Source organism: Zootoca vivipara, chromosome 15 (assembly GCF_965207765.1).
Source record: "Zootoca vivipara chromosome 15, rZooViv2.hap1.1, whole genome shotgun sequence".
Classification (NCBI taxonomy): Eukaryota; Metazoa; Chordata; class Lepidosauria; order Squamata; family Lacertidae; genus Zootoca; species Zootoca vivipara.
In genome coordinates, this window is record NC_142598.1 from 17836571 (window position 1) to 17855419 (window position 18849).

The window sequence follows — 18849 nt, forward strand, 5'->3', positions numbered from 1 at the left end:
TTCTCTTTTATTTTCTCTTGACATTAAAACTTTTTAGCATTCGGGGGGGGGGGTTGTCGAGTCATTTATGTAACAAAAAAGATACAGTGGTACCTCTACTTACGAATTTAATGCGTTCCGAACACACATTTGTAAGTCGAAAAAATTTGTAAGTCGAATCCCATAGGAATGCATTGGGAGAAAAAATTCGTAAGTCGAAGCAACCCTATCTAAAAATTCGTAAGTAGAAAAAATCCTATCTAAACCGCATCCAAGATGGCGGACGGAGCTCCATTTGTAAGTAGAAAAATTCATAAGTAGAGTTATTTGTAAGTAGAGGTACCACTGTATATATAAAAAGGAAGCTGAAGTCTCCCCCCACCACGTACCATCTTTTGCATCAAAGGAAGCCTTCTTTCCAGTTCAAATCTTTACACCTTTGTAGCTGTTTCAACTTGGCAGTTTTTGATCTTGTCCCATCATTACTAGCACGCGTCTGTACAATAATCCTAATTAAACTCTTAATAAACAGAAGAACCGCTGTTTCTTAATAGTGGCGTTGGAGGGTTGCCAAAGGGCAAAGTGCTTTTGCACTCAGCACCTCCCTGCCTCCCACATTTCATATCAGAGCAAAAGCCAGGTACCGAGACGATCTGTGAGTGAAGCTCCTTCCCCCCCAACTCCCAATCATCTTTCTTTGTTCCTTCACCAACGATCTCACGTTGTCATGGGAGCTGCGCCATTAAGGCAACCAAAACCGGAAGCCTTATGAGATATAACCTCGATGTGAATATCATTGCAGCCATGCGGCCCAGTGCTTACTCCAAAGCCAGTCCTGTTTTCTTCCAACAGGATTCAGTAGAATTTACTTCCAGCAAGCATGCTTCATATTGCAGCCATATAATATATATTAGTTTTCCAAATTATAACAAATTGATCCTAATTATTAAGATTTAATACAATTCAAAAAATAATAATTAGGTTTCCCGCTCCTGATACAAACATATGTCCATTGCTTCCTCATGATGCCACTTCATTCTTCTTTAATCACCTTCTCATCCTTCTATTAATTTTAATCCATTTTCAAAGCTGATCTTTCTTCCAATCAGCACCTTTGTTGTTTTGCAAACATATAAATATTAATTTCATGCATATAGTCCTTCCAGCACTCTGTTCCCAGACCTGGAGTGTAGAGATAATTGATTGCCACCGTCCTTTGTCCATTCACATTCCACTCCTTTGAAAACATTCCTTCCATTGTTCAAGGACTTGCTGGGCTATAAATAACTCCCCGACAAGATGCCTGCTCCGCCATTTATCTCCGCCATTAAAATTCTGGGGATAATTTCCCTCAGCCCACAGTTAAAAAAACAAAGTAACATATATAAGCTCCTGCCAGGTGTAATTGTCCTTCACCTTGCCAAATTCCTCTCTCCTCCACTCCTGGCTCAGTCCAAAGATGATTTGAACTGCGTCCATTCAACCTCGGTCAAAAGGGGAGGGTATGGAAAATCCTTGCAACAGCCGGAACAGAAGGGGGAGGCAAGGTAATGTTTGCAATTTCATGATTTCCAAATGGTCTTTTTTTTTCTTGACCTCCCCTGCAAAATGAAAGAATCGTGTGCAGTCGTTATGATGTTATTTTGTCTGATACTGCGGGAAAGAAAGGGGAGCCACTGATTTATGCTCTACAAAGGGTTTTACAATTTTTTTTCATATTGCAGCCTTAAACATCTAAAACAGGGTTTCCCAAACGTGCGTCTCCAGCTGTTTTTTGGACTACATCCCCCTTCATCCATGACCACTGGTCCTGCTAGCCAAACCATTGGAGAGCTACAGCGCCTGTTGAGGTATGTTTTATTTCAGTTGGGGCAGATGAAAGTGTCTTCAGTTGGCACCTTAGCATTTCTTCTCCCTGCACTCTTCCTACTTAGCATTCCTTGTCCGTCTGTCTCCAGGCTCTGTGGTTGCCTGCAAAGGATTCCCACATGGCAGGGTTAATGTTGCCAGTCTTCATGTCACATTTGCAGTCATCTTTATGACGCAGAGTTGGTCTGCCAACAGGCCTGGTGCCTGAATACAGCTCCCCATGGAGCACGTCCTTAGGGGTCCTGCCATCTTCTAGTCTGTGTACACGATCAAGCCAGAGTAGACATCACTGAGACAGGAGTGTGAACATGCTGGGAATGTGAGCTTGGAAGAGCTCATCTTTGTTTGAGACTCTGTCCTGCAACCTGATGCCCAAAGTCTTCCTTACATCCACCAGACGCGGCATCTCAATGCCTTCCGTATGCACTGTGTCAGGAAAAAGGAACAAAAGATCCCGAATTAAAGAGGAGTATACCATTGTAACATAAGACAGGATAGCCATAGACCTAAATGCAATTACTAGGTAAAGGTAAAGGCGCCCCTGACCATCAGGTCCAGTCATGTCCGACTGGGGTTGCGGCGCTCATCTCGCTCTATAGGCCGAGGGAGCCGGCGTTTGTCCGCAGACAGCTTCCAGGTCATGTGGCCAGCATGACAAAGCTGCTGCTGGCGAACCAGAGCAGCGCACGGATATGCCGTTTACCTTCCCGCCGGAGTGGTTCCTATTTATCTACTTGCACTTTGATGTGCTTTCGAACTGCTAGGTGGGCAGCAGCTGGGACCGAGCAACGGGAGTTCACCCCATTGCAGGGATTCGAACTGCCAACCTTCTGATCAGCAAGCCCTAGACTCTGTGGTTTAACCCACAGCGCCACCTGGGTCCCTTTTACAATTACTAGTATTAACATTTACATACGTATCAGATGGCTAAGGGTTTCCTTATGATTCTTCTTTAAAAAATTATTCTACAATTCTTCTGGCAGAAGGTACCCTACTTTCCCATCTATAAGATGCCCTCTTGTATAAGACGCCCCCTATTTTGGGGGGGGGACTCAAATTTAAGAAATTGGGGGGGGAGATGGCTCAGAGTTGTTGAGCTTTGGGGGGGATTGATCAGAGTTTTACAGCTTTTGGGGGGCAAATTGCCAAAAAATCGCCCACTTGCCACAGCAACAGCCAATCACAAACAGACCCTTCCCCAGCAAAGTGTCTCTTACCCGACTAATAAAAGCTGTCTGCTGGCAATCACGCGCGTCCCAGAACAGCAGCTGCCAATCGCGGCACCGATAGCCAATCCATAGCCGCATTTGCTGCAGAAACAAATCACCAACCCAATTAGAGAAGCAGCAGCCAACCCAAAGCAGCCCTTCCAGCAGCCAACAATCGTCGCTGACAAGCTCCTGCTCGCAGCTGCAGCCAACCACCCGTCCACTCCATTCACTATCCATGTATAAGACGAGGCACGTTTTTGAACATAATTTTAGAGTAAAAAAACCTCGTCTTATACACGGAAAAGTATGGTATATACTTTATTCTTTGGATCCAGGACATTTCCAGTAGAATTATTGCTTTCTTCATTTTCACGTGCATTCTGTGCTGTAATTATTAGAAAGCACAAATCTGGTGACTGCAGCAAGGACTCCTTTGATTCATTGGAGTATTAATTTCTTACCTCTCAGCTGTTCCTGATTCCTTTCAATCTAGATGAAAACACCTGGGCTGTTAAAATTCCTGTAGACAAATCTACAAATCTTGGCTTCATAAGGCAGTCGGATTGACTTCATGGATTGTCTTCAATATTTTTAAATATAATCTTTCCCTCTCAAGTATTCATTAGATGCAGCGACAGCTGGTGTTGATTGGAGCTGGCAGAAAGGAGGACAGTGCAGAGATCAGTCTGTTGAAGGCAGGTGGGACCTGGACAATGGAGGAAGCAGAAGTGTCACAAAGGGGGGGACAGTCGGGCAAGATGAAGTATGGATAAGCTCTCTAGAAAGAGAGCAAAGCTGAGGGGGGTGATTAGTGTGGTTAATGGATGAAAGAAAGAAAAAGGCTAAGATAGAGGCTAAATACTGGGGGCTAAGAGATGGCTGGTTATGGGTCTCAGCTGTCTAGAACATACACCAGAAGAACAGAGAGTGTGATGATTTTAGCATGGCTGATGCCAAAATAGAGATTAGGCTGTTGTGGGGGGTTGGCTTGCTGGGTGGTCTGTTTCATCCTTGGGCATCCCCACTAGGCTCCCCTGATTAGGTGAAGAGTAGCCACTGGATGATACTGTATCCTTAAAGAATGGACGCATTACAGCTCCTTTAAAATTGGAAATTCCTTTTCAAACTGCATTATGCTAAACCTCTGATTACGAAATTGTTTCTTGTTCCTACAGATATCTTTGTAGTTGTCTGAGCTCTCTCTTCGAAGAATGGGCAGATTACAGTTCTTTTTAATGCAGAAATCCGCTTTCCAATCTGCAGAGACGTTACTAAATGGTCAAAGAAGTATGTACATGTTATAGATTTCTCGAGAGATTGGTCAGCCAGTAAGGAAAAATGACCTATACAAGTGACCTGCTTTAGACCTACCTGCATGCTGGCAATGCCCATCTGTGATGTTTTGTGCTTCTCTTCTTAAAGCAGTGCAGCACCTGTCTCTTACCTCTAAGAAGGAATTACTACTCTTGTTGTTCTTGAAGTTGAAAAGAAGCTCAACTTAATTATCCCAAATATTATTGAAATCATTCCACCTTCATCATTTCATTGGTGGGGTATATGAGCGGTATTGCTGTTTGAAGCTTGACCAGTCACCTATCTGAGTGTACCTAAAATCAGACAAATAAGAAAGAATTCAGGAGTCTTAAGCAGATAAACTGAAGTTTTAAGCTGTTGTATCTTACGGATTTTTACTCCTTGGGCTAATTTTCTTTTGTTTCCTCCCACTTACATTTCCTCCACTCAACTTACATTTCTTACATTATCCCAGACCTCTGGATATGAAATTATTTCTTGATCCTCCAGATATCTTTGTGGTGGTGTCTTTGAAGAATGGGCAGATTACAGTTCTGTTTAATGCAGAAAATCCCCTTTCCACTCTGCAGAGAAGTTGCTAAATGGTCAAATAAGTATGTACATGTCATAGATTTTTCCAGTGATTGGTCAGCCAGTGAGGAAAAATGACCAATACATGTAACCTCCTTTAGACCTACCTGCATGCTGGTGATGCCCACCTGTGATGTTTTGTGCTTCTCTTCTTAAAGCAGTACAGCACCTTTCATTTCTTCTGTCACATATTAGTTCTTATTAGTTTCTTTCTTCCTTAATCCTACTGAAAACAAGGCTTTTCCCTAAGCTTTTCAACTCTTTTTTTCAAGAATAAACAGATGGTAGATCTTTTTCAATTGGAAGGTCCACTTCCCACCTGCAAAAAAGCCACTGGGTGATCAAATAAACATTTTAGGATTCTCAAGACAGAGCAACACATTCAGTTTCTTCCATCACATCAGATTATTTAAACTTAGTTTCTTTCCTCTTTGTTTGTTTTTTAATGATGGCTTTATGCTCTACAACTCTCTTTCAAGGATAGATTACAGTTCCTGTTAATTGGGAAGATCCCTTTCAAATCTGCATAGAAATATCCAAATGATCAAATAAATGTTTGTCTGTTTGTAGATATTTCCAGTGATTAGGCTGAATAGATAAAGAAAAAGAAGCGAAGAAGTTCCTTTCTTTTCAATATAGAAAGTACCTCTTAAAGACTTACCATGCCAGTGAGGTTCACTTCTCTGTTCTTAATGCATGTTATTATATTCCTTACCTCATATCATGTTTTTGTTCATTTGTTATGGATCTGTTGCTTTCTTAAGCTTGCCATAAACTAGATTCCATTACTTTCCAAGACAAATCCTCAAAGGTCTTTATTGCTGCCAGTGTTGCTGTAGTTTTCTGCCCTGTATATGTTTGTAGGCCGTGGTATTATCTTCACTAGGGAATTATCTGCCCCCGGGTACGCCTATGAGGCCATGGTATTATCTTCCCTGGGGAATTATCAGCATCAGCATCTCTGAATCAATTCCTAAGTTCTCAAAGCAATTTCACACCATAATAAAAAACATATAGAAGAACAGTTAAAAGAATTGTATTTAGGAAAAAAAATTCAAATCCAATACAGATATCGACTAGGATTTATTTATTTTTAAGTATTATTTCCCCCTTTGTAACAAGCCTTGACAAAGTAATATTTAGGAAGCCAGGCAAATAAATGAACTGATATGGTGTGGCGTTTGGAGGCTAAATTGCTCACCTCGTGCTCTGGATTGCTTCACCTCAGTCCCCTTCAGAATATGCCATTTCTTGTACTAGAACTGAAAGATGTTTCTTACCTCTCAGATCGAAGTCCTGCTCTTGTTTGGTGAATTTGAAAAGAAGCCCAACTTAATTTATGATCCCAAATATTATTGAAATCATTCCACCTCCATCATTTCATTGGTGGGGCATACGAGCAGTAGTGTTGTTCATAGATTGACTAGTCTTCTCTCTGAGTGTCCCTAATATCAGTCAAATAAACAAGAAAGCAGGAGTCTTAAACAGGCAAGCTGAAATTTTAAGCTGTTGTATCTTACGGATTTTTACTCCTTGGGCTAATTTTCTTTTGTTTCCTCCCACTTTCTTTCCCCAATCTTTCCCTTCATTGAATTTACATTTCTTACATTATGCTAGACCTCTGTTTATGAAATTGTTTCTTGATCCTCCAGATATCCTTGTGATGGTGTTTTTGAAGAATAGGCAGATTACAGTTCTGTTTAACGCAGACAATTCCCTTTCCATTCTGCAAAGAAGTTACTAAATGGTCAAATAAGTATGTACATCTCGTAGATTCTTCCAGTGATTGGTCAGCCAGTGAGGAAAAATGACCAATACAAGTGACCTCCTTTGGACCTACCTGCATGCTGGTGATGTTTTGTGCTTCTCTTCTTAAAACAGCGCAGCACCTTTCATTTCTTCTGTCACATATTAGTTCTTATTAGTTTCTTTCTTCCTTGATCCTACTGAAAACTATGCTTTTCCTTAAGCTTTTCAACTCTTTTTTCGAGAATAGACAGATGATAGATCTTTTTCAATTGGAAGGTCCATTTCCCACCTGCAAAAAAGCCACTGGATGATCAAATAAACATTTTCACATTGTCAGTTTCTCCAGTGATTGAACAGGTCAGCCAGCAAATAAAAGGATACGTATTTGCAATAGCCCATTTGGTCTTACCTGCGTGGCGGTAACACTTACCTGAGAAATTTTATGCTTCTCAAGACAGAGCAACACATGCAGTTTCTTACATCATATCACATTATTTAAACTTAGTTTCTTTGCTGTTTGTTTGTTTGTTTGTTTTAATGATGGCTTTATGCTTTCCAACTCTCTTTCAAGGATAGATTACAGTTCCTCTTAATTGGGAAGATCCCTTTCAAATCTGCATAGAAATTTTGAAATGATCAAATAAATCTTTGTCTCTTTGTAGCTGGCTCCAGTGCTTAGGCTGAATAGACAGAGAAAGAAAAAGAAGCCAAGAAGTTGCTTTCTTTTCAATATAGGAAGTACCGCTTAAAGACTTACCATGCCAGTGAGGTTCACTTCTCTGTTCTTGATGCATGTTATTCTATTCCTCACCTCATATCGTATTTTTGTTCATTGGTTATGGTTCTGTTGCTTTCTTAAGCTCGCCATGAACTCAATTCCATAACTTTCCAAGACAAATCCGCAAAGGTCTTTATTGCTGCCAGTGTTGCTGTAGTTTTCTGCCCTGTGTGTATACATATATGTTTGTAGGCCATGTTATTATCTTCACTGGGGAATTGTCAGCATTTAGGAAGCCAGGCAAATAAATGAACTGATACGGTGTGGCGTTTGGAGACTAAATTGCTCACCTCGTACTCTGGATTGCTTCATCTCAGTCCCCTTCAGAATATGCCATTTCTTGTGCTATAACTGAAAGATGTTTCTTACCTCTCAGATGGACTAGTCTTCTTACCTCTCAGATGGACTAGTCTTCTCTCTGAGTGTCCCTAATATCAGTCAAATAAACAAGAAATCAGGAAGCTGATTTCTTCAGAAGCTGAAGTTTTAAGCTGTTGTATCTTACGGATTTTTACTCCTTGGGCTAATCTTCTTTTGTTTCCTCCCACTTTCTTCCACACCAAACTTTCCCTCCACTCAACTTACATTTCTTACATTATCCCAGACCTCTGGTTACGAAATTATTTCTTGAACCTCCAGATATCTTTGTGGTGGTGTCTTTGAAGAATGGGCAGATTACAGTTCAGTTTAATGCAGAAAATCCCCTTTCCACTCTGCAGAGAAGTTGCTAAATGGTCAAATAAGTATGTACATCTCATAGATTTCTCCAGTGACTGGTCATCCAGTAAAGAAAAATGAAATGACCTATACAAGTGACCTCCTTTAGACCTACCTGCATGCTGGTGATGCCCATCTGTGATGTTTTGTGCTTCTCTTCTTAAAGCAATGCAGCACCTTTCATTTCCTTTGTCACATATTAGTTCTTACTAGTTTCTTTCTTCCTTGATCCTACTGAAAACAAAGCTTTTCCTTAAGCTTTTCAACCCTTTTTTAGAGAATAGACAGATGATAGATCTTTTTCAATTGGAAAGTCCATTTCCCACCTGCAAAAAAGCCACTGGATGATCAAATAAACATTTTCACATTGTCAGTTTCTCCAGTGATTGAACAGGTCAGCCAGCAAACAAAAGGATACGTATTTGCAATTGCTCCTTTGGACTTACCTGCATGGCGGTAACACTTACCTGAGAGGTTTTATGCTTCAGTTTCTTAAATCACATCGGATCATTTAAACTTCATTTCTTTGCTGTAGTGTTTTTTTAAAAGATGACTTTTTGCTTTGCAACGTTCTTTCAAGGATAGATTACAGTTCCTGTTAATTGGGAAGATCCCTTTCCAATCTGCATAGAAATATATAAATCATCAAATAAATGTTTGTCTGTTTGTAGATCTTTCCAGTGATTAAGCTGAATAGACTGGGAAAGAAAAACAAGCCAAGAAGTTGCTTTCTTTTCAATATAGAAAGTACCTCTTAAAGACTTACCATGCCAGTGAGGTTCACTTCTCTGTTCTTGATTCATGTTATTATATTCCTCACCTCATATCATGTTTTTGTTCATTTGTTATGGATCTGTTGCTTTCTTAAGCTTGTCATAAACTAGATTTCATAACTTTCCAAGACAAATCCTCAAAGGTCTTTATTGCTGCCAGTTTTGCTGTAGTTTTCTGCCCTGTATATGTTTGTAGGCCGTGGTATTATCTTCCCTGGGGAATTATCAGCATCAGCATCTCTGAATCAATTCCTATGAAAGTTCTCAAAGCAATTTCACACCATAATAAAAAACATATAGAAAAACAGTTAAAACAATTGTATATAGAAAAACGATTTCAAATCCAATACAGATACCGACTAGGATTTATTTATATTTAAGTATTATTTAGCCCTCTGTAAGCAAGCCTTGACAAAATAATGTTTAGGAAGCCAGGCAAATAAATGAACAGATACTGTGTGGCGTTTGGAGACTAAATTGCTCACCTTGTGCTCTGCATTGCTTCATCTCAGTCCCCTTCAGAATATGCCATTTCTTGTACTAGAACTGAAAGATGTTTCTTACCTCTCAGATGGAAGTCCTGCTCTCGTTGTTCTTGAATTTGAAAAGAAGCCCAACTTAATTTATTATCACAAATGTTATTGAAATCATTCCCCCTCCATCATTTCATTGGTGGGGCATACGAGCAGTAGTGGTGTTCAAAGATTGATCAGTCTTCTCTCTGAGTGTCCCTAATATCAGTCAAATAAACAAGAAATCAGGCGCCTTAAGCAGGCAAGCTGAAGTTTAAAGCTGTTGTATCTTACGGATTTTTACTCCTTGACATAGCTGCCAAGTTATCCCTTTTTTTAAGGGATTTTCCCTAATGCTGAATAGGCTTCCTCACGAGAAAAGGGAAAACTTGGCAGCTATGCTCCTTGAGCTAATTTTCTTTTGTTTCCTCCCACTTACATTTCCTCCACTCAACTTATATTTCTTACATTATGCTAGACCTCTGGTTATGAAATTATTTCTTGATCCTCCAGATATCTTTGTGGTGGTGTCTTTGAAGAACGGGCGGATTACAGTTCTGTTTAATGCAGAAAATCCCCTTTCCACTCTGCAGAGAAGTTGCTAAATGGTCAAATAAGTATGTACATCCCATAGATTTCTCCAGTGACTGGCATAGCTGCCAAGTTTTCCCTTTTCTCGCGAGGAAGCCTATTCAGCATAAGGGAAAATCCCTTTAAAAAAGGGATAACTTGGCAGCTATGGTGACTGGTCATCCAGTAAGGAAAAATGACCTATACAAGTGACCTCCTTTAGACCTACCTGCATGCTGGTGATGCCCATCTGTGATGTTTTGTGCTTCTCTTCTTAAAGCAGTGCAGCACCTTTCATTTCGTATGTCACATATTAGTTCTTGTTTCATTCTTCCTTGATCGTACTGAAAACAAGGCTTTTCCCTAAGCTTTTCAACTCTTTTTTCGAGAAAAGACGGATTATGGAACTTCTTCAATTGGAAGGCCCATTTCCTATCTGCAAAAAAGCCACTGGATAATCAAAAAAACATTTTCACATTGTCAGTTTCTCCATTGATTGGGCAGGTCAGCCAGCAAACAAAAGGATACGTATTTGCAATTCCTCCTTTGGACTTACCTGCATGGCGGTAACACTTACCTGAGAAGTTTTATGCTTCAGTTTCTTACATCACATCAGATTATTTAAACAAAATTTCTTTCCAGTAGTGGTTTTTTTTTAATATGACTTTTTGCCTTCCAACGCTCTTTCAAGGATAGATTACAGTTCCTTTTAATTGGGAAGATCCCTTTCAAATCTGCATAGAAATATCCAGACTATGCCATTTATTGTGCTAGAACTGAAAGATGTTTCTTACCTCTCGAATGGAAGTCCTGCTCTTGTTTGGTGAATTTGAAAAGAAGCCCAACTTAATTTATTATCCCATATATTATTGAAATCATTCCACCTCCATCCATTCATTGGTGGGGCATACGAGCAGTAGCGCTGTTCAAAGCTTGACTAGTCTTCTCTCTGAGTGTCCCTAATATCAGTCAAATAAACAAGAAATCAGGATCTTAAGCAGACAAGCTGAAGTTTTAAGCTGTTGTATCTTACGTATTTTTACTCCTTGGGCTAATTTTCTTTTGCAAGCTCATGCTCTAAACCCTGTCCCCGGTGCCCACCACACCCCCAATAGATGTGACATGTCAACAATGTTTGGGTTTAAATTAGGCCACTACTTTATTTATTTTCAGGTGTAGGGACCTTGGCTTAGGCCTTGGAAGGTATGCCTCTCATACCCAACAGCAGCTGAAGATGTGCAGGGCAATCAGGTGTTGCGGGAGGGGACTGGAAAGCATGAACTTACCCAGCTTGCCCTCCCACTTCACCTAGCTGGGAATTTGACCAGTAAAATTCCGCTGCTGTAGGCCAGTAACTGTAGGCCAGTAATTGCTGTAGGCCAGTAACTCCCATGATAAACCCTTTAACGGGCCCTGCAAATGACAATAAACTGCCCCGACTCACAGATAGACTCTAGAATACCAACCAAGGCCCAAAACTGCCAAAGTTGTGATGAAATGCTACAGGGAAGGCGAAACCTGCCAATGCAGGGAAATTCCTTCCCAGTTCTGAATACAGCAACCACCTTACGACCATAGCAGCACCCGCTGACCTGTAAAGCAAGCAGTTAGCCTGCAAAAGATCATGTTATATGTAGGGAGGGTTGGTTGGGTGGGTGAACCTGAAAGGAGAACAAGTGAACCTGGGCCAAGACACACCAACCCCTTATGCTGGCCCTCGCCCCTCCCCCAGCCGGCTGCCTATAGGCCTGCCAAGATGGGGGCAGGGCGATGGCCTCCCTGGAACAAAGGTGGGTGGCTCACCTATCCCAGGAGCCCGCACGGTGTCGCAAACCCCGCCCCCCCCCAAGCGAGGGGGTGAGCGGAAATTGTTCCCTGCCATTTTGTTTCCCCACGCTTTCCCTCCATTGGAGCAGCATCCGTCTGCTCCCATGAGATCCTTCCTCATCCACTACATCACTGAAACTGCCCACAGAGCTTGACCCATCACCAAGAGAACAATGAGTGCATCATAGTAGAAGTTTCATCACAATCGCCCTTTCCACATGGGGTTAGTGGGAGGCTAGCTGCCATCCCCTTTGACAGATGGAGCTGGCTGGCATCTCTTACAACCTTTCTATACCAGTTCAGTCTTGGGAAATGTGATTTTGTGAGAGTGGTGAAGACTAGGGCTTTTTTCAGCTGGAACTCACCAGAACTGAGTTCCGACAGCTCTTAAGCGTTGCTATAGGAACGGGGCTTGTAGCTGTGCTACAAAAAGTTCAACAACTTCGGCACTCCTAGGGTTGTCCATCCCAAAAAGGTGAAAGTTCCTGCACCTATTTTTCTAGGGAAAAAGTACTGGTGAAGACTTATCTGTTAAAACCATTAGGTCACACACACATCAGAACCACAGTTCCCAAGATTCTATACGGAGAGAGAACCATGTGAAGCCTATAGGATGAGCCCGTAGCCTGTGAGATGTAATCATCTGAGAGCATTCAAGGACAACATTCCTTGTTTTCCTAGAGTGGACATGCAAGGGAATGTTTGGTCCAGCCAGTCAAAACTTCCTGTTACACCTAGCTGGAGCATCCTTCCTTGCATGTGACTGGTGGGAGGCCATGACCTTTCTGGGGCAGTGGAATTATTCCCCCATATGGGCTAGATCCACATGTACATATTTGGAACTAAGTCTACCTTCAGGGATCCAACTGTGAACTGATGTAAGTAAACTTCTTTTATTGACTTTGAATAAGATTGTGGTGTCTTTATTCTTTTAAGAGGGATTCAAGGGAACTTACCAGGAATGCACAATTCAATCTGAGACAGACTGAATTGTATAATAGTGAGACAGACACGAGCTTGCAACCAGCTATCTGCTGTGCATGTAAAAGGGGAATGTAAACTCTGCTAAGTAAAGAAACTCGCTAACACAAGTTAGGAAGGATATTAATAAACAATATATCCTCTCCTGCCACCCTGAACATTCCCACACAGCCTGCCAGACCTCCCCATTTGGACCAAGCCACACTCCCCTGCCAGTCACCTGACATCATATGCGATGGGTGCCTGTATTTTCATATACCTGGTAGCCTAATCAATATTATTCCACTGCTATCAAATCACTGGCTGTATCCTCCTCGCCCGGCCTCTGTAACCAACACAGCATGCCTCCAGGCTTGCCACATTTTGTGGGAGGGATTCACACACACACACTGGGAAATTTAGGTTTGTGCAATCCAATTGGTTTAAAGTGCTCTTCCTGCACAACAAATTCATTTAAAGAAAAGAAAACACGGTTAGGAAAATGGGTGGGAAATGTACTGAAAAGTGTAGGGTGGGGAAAAAAGTTTAATGAAAAGATGTGTAAACACCACACGGGCAAATTGGGATGAATTAAGGATGAGTGTTCATTGTCCTGTAATTTCTCTGCAAGCACATCAGGGTGAATGCTCAACAAACAGGTCACCTGGAGGAGCCTACCGTTACTTCCTGCCTCCATTTTTGGTGGTCTTTATCTTGGTCATTTTTTGTGTTTGTGTTATGTCGTGGGTGCAGATTTCAATACATAACAGTTTGCCTCTCCTCTCTTCCAATTTGTGTGCCATTCAAGCAATTCCACTTTCTGCCTCATAACTCCAATTTCAACATCACCAAAGCACAAGTTGTTTCCCCCCCCCCAGTGGATTCTTATCAGCCCGAAATATTTCCTGGTCAGCAGTAGTGGAATCTAGCTGGTTTTGAAGTCTATGTCGAGTCCCCAAACCCAGCTCTGCAACACCACTTGCATCCTTTCCCTCCGGCCATTATAGATTTCCACTTTTCTGCCTTACACAGCAATCTGGTTGCACATATTATCTTTCTCTTCGTAGAAACTCTGTCGTGCCAAAGATCTAATTGAGCCATAAACTGTTTCCAGTTGACAGAAGCATGGCAGGTTTCTAGTGTTGCTCTTCCTCCGCTGGATTTAATTAGGAGCTGCGTGTATATTGCACTCAAAAAAATTGAACGCATTTAACAATGGAACAAAATGCTCTGGTGTTCTCTCTTTTGGCATTTCTATTATGCTCTTCAGCAGTGCTTCATTTCTCCCTCCCCATTCCACCACCGTTTTCCTGCTCGCACCCACAACCCCCTCCTCCACCACTTGCCTGCCCACTTTCTTACTTCCTGCCCCCGACACCTTTGCCTGACGCCGCTTCTTGTGGCAACAGGCAGGGCCTCCCAGAGGCAGTTTGTTGGTTGGTTGGTTGGTTTTGCTTTTAAATTATGCTTTACCATACTTACTTACATCTGTACATCATAAACATAAATTCATTGTTGTCAATAAACTGAATTGTCGAAAATCACATAAAGTACAAACACTTTTAACAATAATTTTTCTTCCAAAGTGTCTGACCTCCCGTCCTTTCCATGTTTCATTCATTTTAAACCTGTTGCATAAACTTGTGTACTTGTTTGGTCATAAACTAAAGACATCTATGTCATTTTCCTTTTGCGTGAATTATTTACAGAGGTTGTTCAAAGGCTGCTGCCGAGTTTAAATGATAGCAACTGCTCTTGAGGTAATTCTTGAAAACTTCCCCATTTGAAATAAACTCCTGCTTAGGCTTGTCTTTGATCTTTTCAGAAAGATTATGCAGTTCGGCATATTCTAACTCCTGGAGGCATGTAACTTAAAGAGGGTGTGCTCTGTTGCACTAGCATGGAGAAGCACATGGCCTCCATGTTCTGATCAGTGTGTGTTCTCCATTTTGTATGTTGCTGTGTGTTTGGAGAAGTGACTGCTTAGTCACAGCTAGGGTTGCCAGACTCAATAGAGGACAGGACTTCTGTGCCTTTAATTGCCCTGCTCTCTTTTGAGTCTGGAAACCTTAAAAGAGAAACCAGCAGACCCTTTGATTAATTTCCAAGCAAAGGGTCTGCTGGTTTCTCTTTAAGGTTTCCAGACTCAAAAGAGAGCAGGGCAATTAAAGGCACAGAAGTCCTGTCCTCTATTGAGTCTGGCAACCCTAGTCGCAATCACTTGTTGGGACTAACTTCTTTATGGAATAGTTCTAGTTGTTATGTAACCTAAGCCTGCCTTCAGGGATATGTCTGTGAACCTGAATGAATCGGTGAGTAAACTACTTTCATATCAACGTTAATCAGATTCTTGTGTTTATTCTTTTTAAGAGGGATTATAAGGGATTTTACCAAGAAGGAACCTTTAATAGTAAGACTCAGATGAGTCAGCAACAAGCTCATCGCTGCGTAATTTCAAAAGGGGGATGTTTGGAACTCTGCTAGAATATGGAACTTGCTAGCGCAAGTTAGGAAGGATGTCATTAAATAATATATCCTCTCCCGCCTCCCTAATCATCCCCTCAAGTATGAGCAGTATTTCCAGTTTCTCGAGAAAATGCTTTTAATTGTCAATAAGGAAGTGCCAGTGGGTCAAATACCTTCAGTGCTGTACAATAAAATTTCTATTTACAGTGGTACCTCAACTTACAAACGACTAGACAACCGAATTTTTCAACTTATGAATGGGGCAAATGGCCGCATGTGTATGAATTTCTCGACATCCGAACGGAAACCACGGCGGTTTTAGATAGGGTTATCTAAAACTTATGAATTTTTAGATGGGGTTGCTTCGACTTACGAATTTTTCCGTTTCCAATGCATTCCTATGGGAAATCGCGTTTCCAATGGCGCTTTTCGACTTACGAATTTTTCGACCTTTCGAAGGTGCCTTCGGAATGGATTAAATTCGTAAGTCGAGGCACCACTGTACTTTGATTATCAAACTATGCCACATGGACTACCAATTTCCCATGAGCTTCATTCAGATGGTCTGTGGAAAGCTTGCAGAATAGTCAAGAAAATATGTACACAGTCCTGAAGTTGATTTCCCACCCTAATGACTGAGATTGAGGCTGTTTTGACCAGGGCAAGATTACCAAACAGACAAACAAGAGTTTCAACTTGGGCCCGTGATTTTCATAATACAGTGCTAATGCAAGTCTAAATATTTATTTGTCCAACGGACCTTTCTAAGCAGCCTGGGCCTAGGACCCTTGATATTCATGGTACAGCAATCATTTTTATGATGACTGATACTTAATATTTCTCTCCATCCATTGCATTAGAAGGGAAAGCCTACTGTGATTAAAATACAAATCAAGTATCTGCTTTGGTTTGTAAAACGGCAACAAAATTAAGTGGTGCTTCAACATCTCCAGCAATTTTCAAGTGGTCTGCTGGGGAGAAAGCCTGAGAACCACAAATTTAGATGATGTCTTCAAAATATGTAAAAGTAAAGTACGATTCAGATGTTTGAGCTGTGGGTGCAAGAACTCTGTCGTTTATTTATCCACCTGTATTCTAATCTCAATTTGATTATTTTGCCAGAATGCCATCAACCACATACAAGGAGGATAACCCCGAGGTTTGTAAAATGAAATGAAAACCTTCATAGAGAAAAAGCTAAGAGGAGAAACCCCGCCAAAACAGCCAAACGAAGACTGAGCATGCTTAATGGCCACAGAACGCAGACACTGTTACTTAAGAGAACACATCTTTGTTTGAGACTGTCCTGCCATGTGATGCCCAAAATCTTCCTGATGAAGCACATGTGGAAGTTGCATTGCTCTTGGCAGTTGTATGTTGCCCACGACAAGGGCGTACCCACCATGGGGCAAGTTAGGGCAGCTGCCCTACTCTAGAAGCAGGGCTGGTGGGCAGAGGCGGAGCACAGCCCGGCGGAGCGCGAGTTCGCCATTCCCGCCGCGCTGCGCCCTCCCTCCAGCTCCCCGTCGCGCCCTCTGGCAAGGCCAAGCATGGCGGGGAACCAGAGAGCGCGGCGGGCGGGAACGCTGAACTCGCGCTCCGCTGGGCTGGGCTCCGCCTCCGCCCACCAGCCCTGCTTCTAGGGAGGGGCACAGCCCGGCGGAGCGCGAGTTCGCCATTCCCGCCCACTTTGTGGCCCCTCCCCTTCCGTGCCTTGGCCCCTCCCCTTGCCCCCCCCTAGTTTTGATCCTGGGTACGCCCATGGCCCACGACTTATTTCAATAAATCAGCAGGGAGGAGGGCCACTTATGAAGAACTATTAAGGAAATCAGAAAAGGGATGGAAGTTGAAACCTTATGATGAAATTAAAGAATCCTTGACCGGATGGTTGCAATATCACCAAGTAAATGATGTGTTTATAAATGATTTAAAAAAATAGGTTTTGAAGATAAAAGGTCCAAATTTCAAATAGAATTGTTGGAAGGCAAAACAAAATTGTTGTCAAAAATGTATGATTTGTTGTTAGAATGGTATACGAAGGATGAACTGACAAAAGATGTGATGATAAAATGGGCAAAAGATTTTGGGCATAATATTGAATATGATGCGTGGTTGAAATTATGGAATCAAACATTGAAGTTTACTGCATGCACTGCCTTGAAAGAAAATGTTTTGAAGATGATGTATAGATGGTACTTAACACCAGTAAAATTAGCTAAGATGTATAGGATGAGTAGTAAAACTTGCTGGAAATGTAAAGAGAAGGATGGTGAATTTTACCCTATGTGGTGAACATGCGATAAAATTAAAAGTTTTTGGGAAATGTTATACAACGAACTGAAAAAGATCCTTAGATATACTTTCCCAAAAAAAACCAGAAGCCTTTCTATTAGGACTTATAGGACACGGGATTGTGAAAGAGGACCAAGTACTATTTATGTATGCGACAACCGCGGCTAGAACTTTATTAGCCCAAAAATGGAAAACTCAGGAGTTACCGACGATTGAAGAGTGGCAGACAAAAATGATGGACTATGCGGAATTAGCAAGACTGACTAGCAGGATCCGAAACCAGGGAGAGTCAAAGTTCCAAAAGGAGTGGAGTAAATTTGTGGACTATATGGAAAAGAATTGTAGAAGTTTAAAGACATGAATAAATCCTACGAATTGACTTTAGATAGAAGGAATAAAGAAACTGTAAGACAGAAATGGACAAAAAAAACGACTGGGGGGAGGGAGGGAAGTCAAAGCTTGGCAGAGCAAAGAGAATTGCAATAATTGAGAAGATGTTTTAAAGAAAAATTTTGTGTTTATTATGTTGTGTTTGTTGTTGTTTGTTTTGTTATTTGTGAGATGTGTTTAATTGGAAAATTTAAAAAAAATGCTTTTAAAAAAATCAGCATGCTCATTGTGCAACTCTGGGACACAGTCAGGAGAATACAGTAGGGTAGGAACCTAATATATATCTCAGGTGTAAAATTCAGGGTAAAGAGGCGAGTTTTCACCAAACTCAGGGTTTGTCTACTCGAGAGTAAGCTATGCTGAACTCAGTAGAACTTACTTTCAAGTGAACCCAACTAGGAGTGTTATGGAGAACCATTGTTGAGGTTAAATGGAATTAATAGAACATCTGAGGGGGGAATCTAATTAAAGATCTCATATTCCTGTGATTTCTGTTGTGAGTCTCCTTCGACACCTTTATTGTACAATAATGGCTGGCAACATCTACCCAGAGAGCTTCTTCTCAGTTCAATAAGAGTGCTTTCAAAGCCACAGTGGCTCTTGTGAGCAAGGGAAGTAATGGGACAAAATAGAAAGAGATAAAAAGAAACCCTTTCTTGTCGCTTTCCTCCTGCTTTTCTTTAGCAGGGATAATTAGAAAAGTGAATTTCATCGAATACAGGGCTCATACATGCAGGAGGGGGGCTGGAAACAGAAAAAAGAAACAATCCAATTCTCGGTAGGCCATTATAAAAAGAAATGGCACAGCACTCCAGTCTGAAGAACGACCTCTTGACTGAACATTTTCTTCCTTCTAATTTCCCCTTAAGTGG

The 18849-nt window shown here is 41.5% G+C and overlaps 1 long non-coding RNA gene across 1 annotated transcript; it reads left to right on the forward strand.

Annotated features, from left to right (window-relative positions):
• The first annotated feature begins 1083 nt into the window (after positions 1 to 1083).
• Positions 1084 to 16787, forward strand: LOC148683404 (uncharacterized). Its single transcript, XR_015947249.1, has 3 exons — positions 1084 to 1526; positions 1704 to 1829; positions 16418 to 16787. It is a non-coding gene; the product is annotated as an uncharacterized LOC148683404 (long non-coding RNA).
• The last annotated feature ends 2062 nt before the right edge of the window (positions 16788 to 18849 follow it).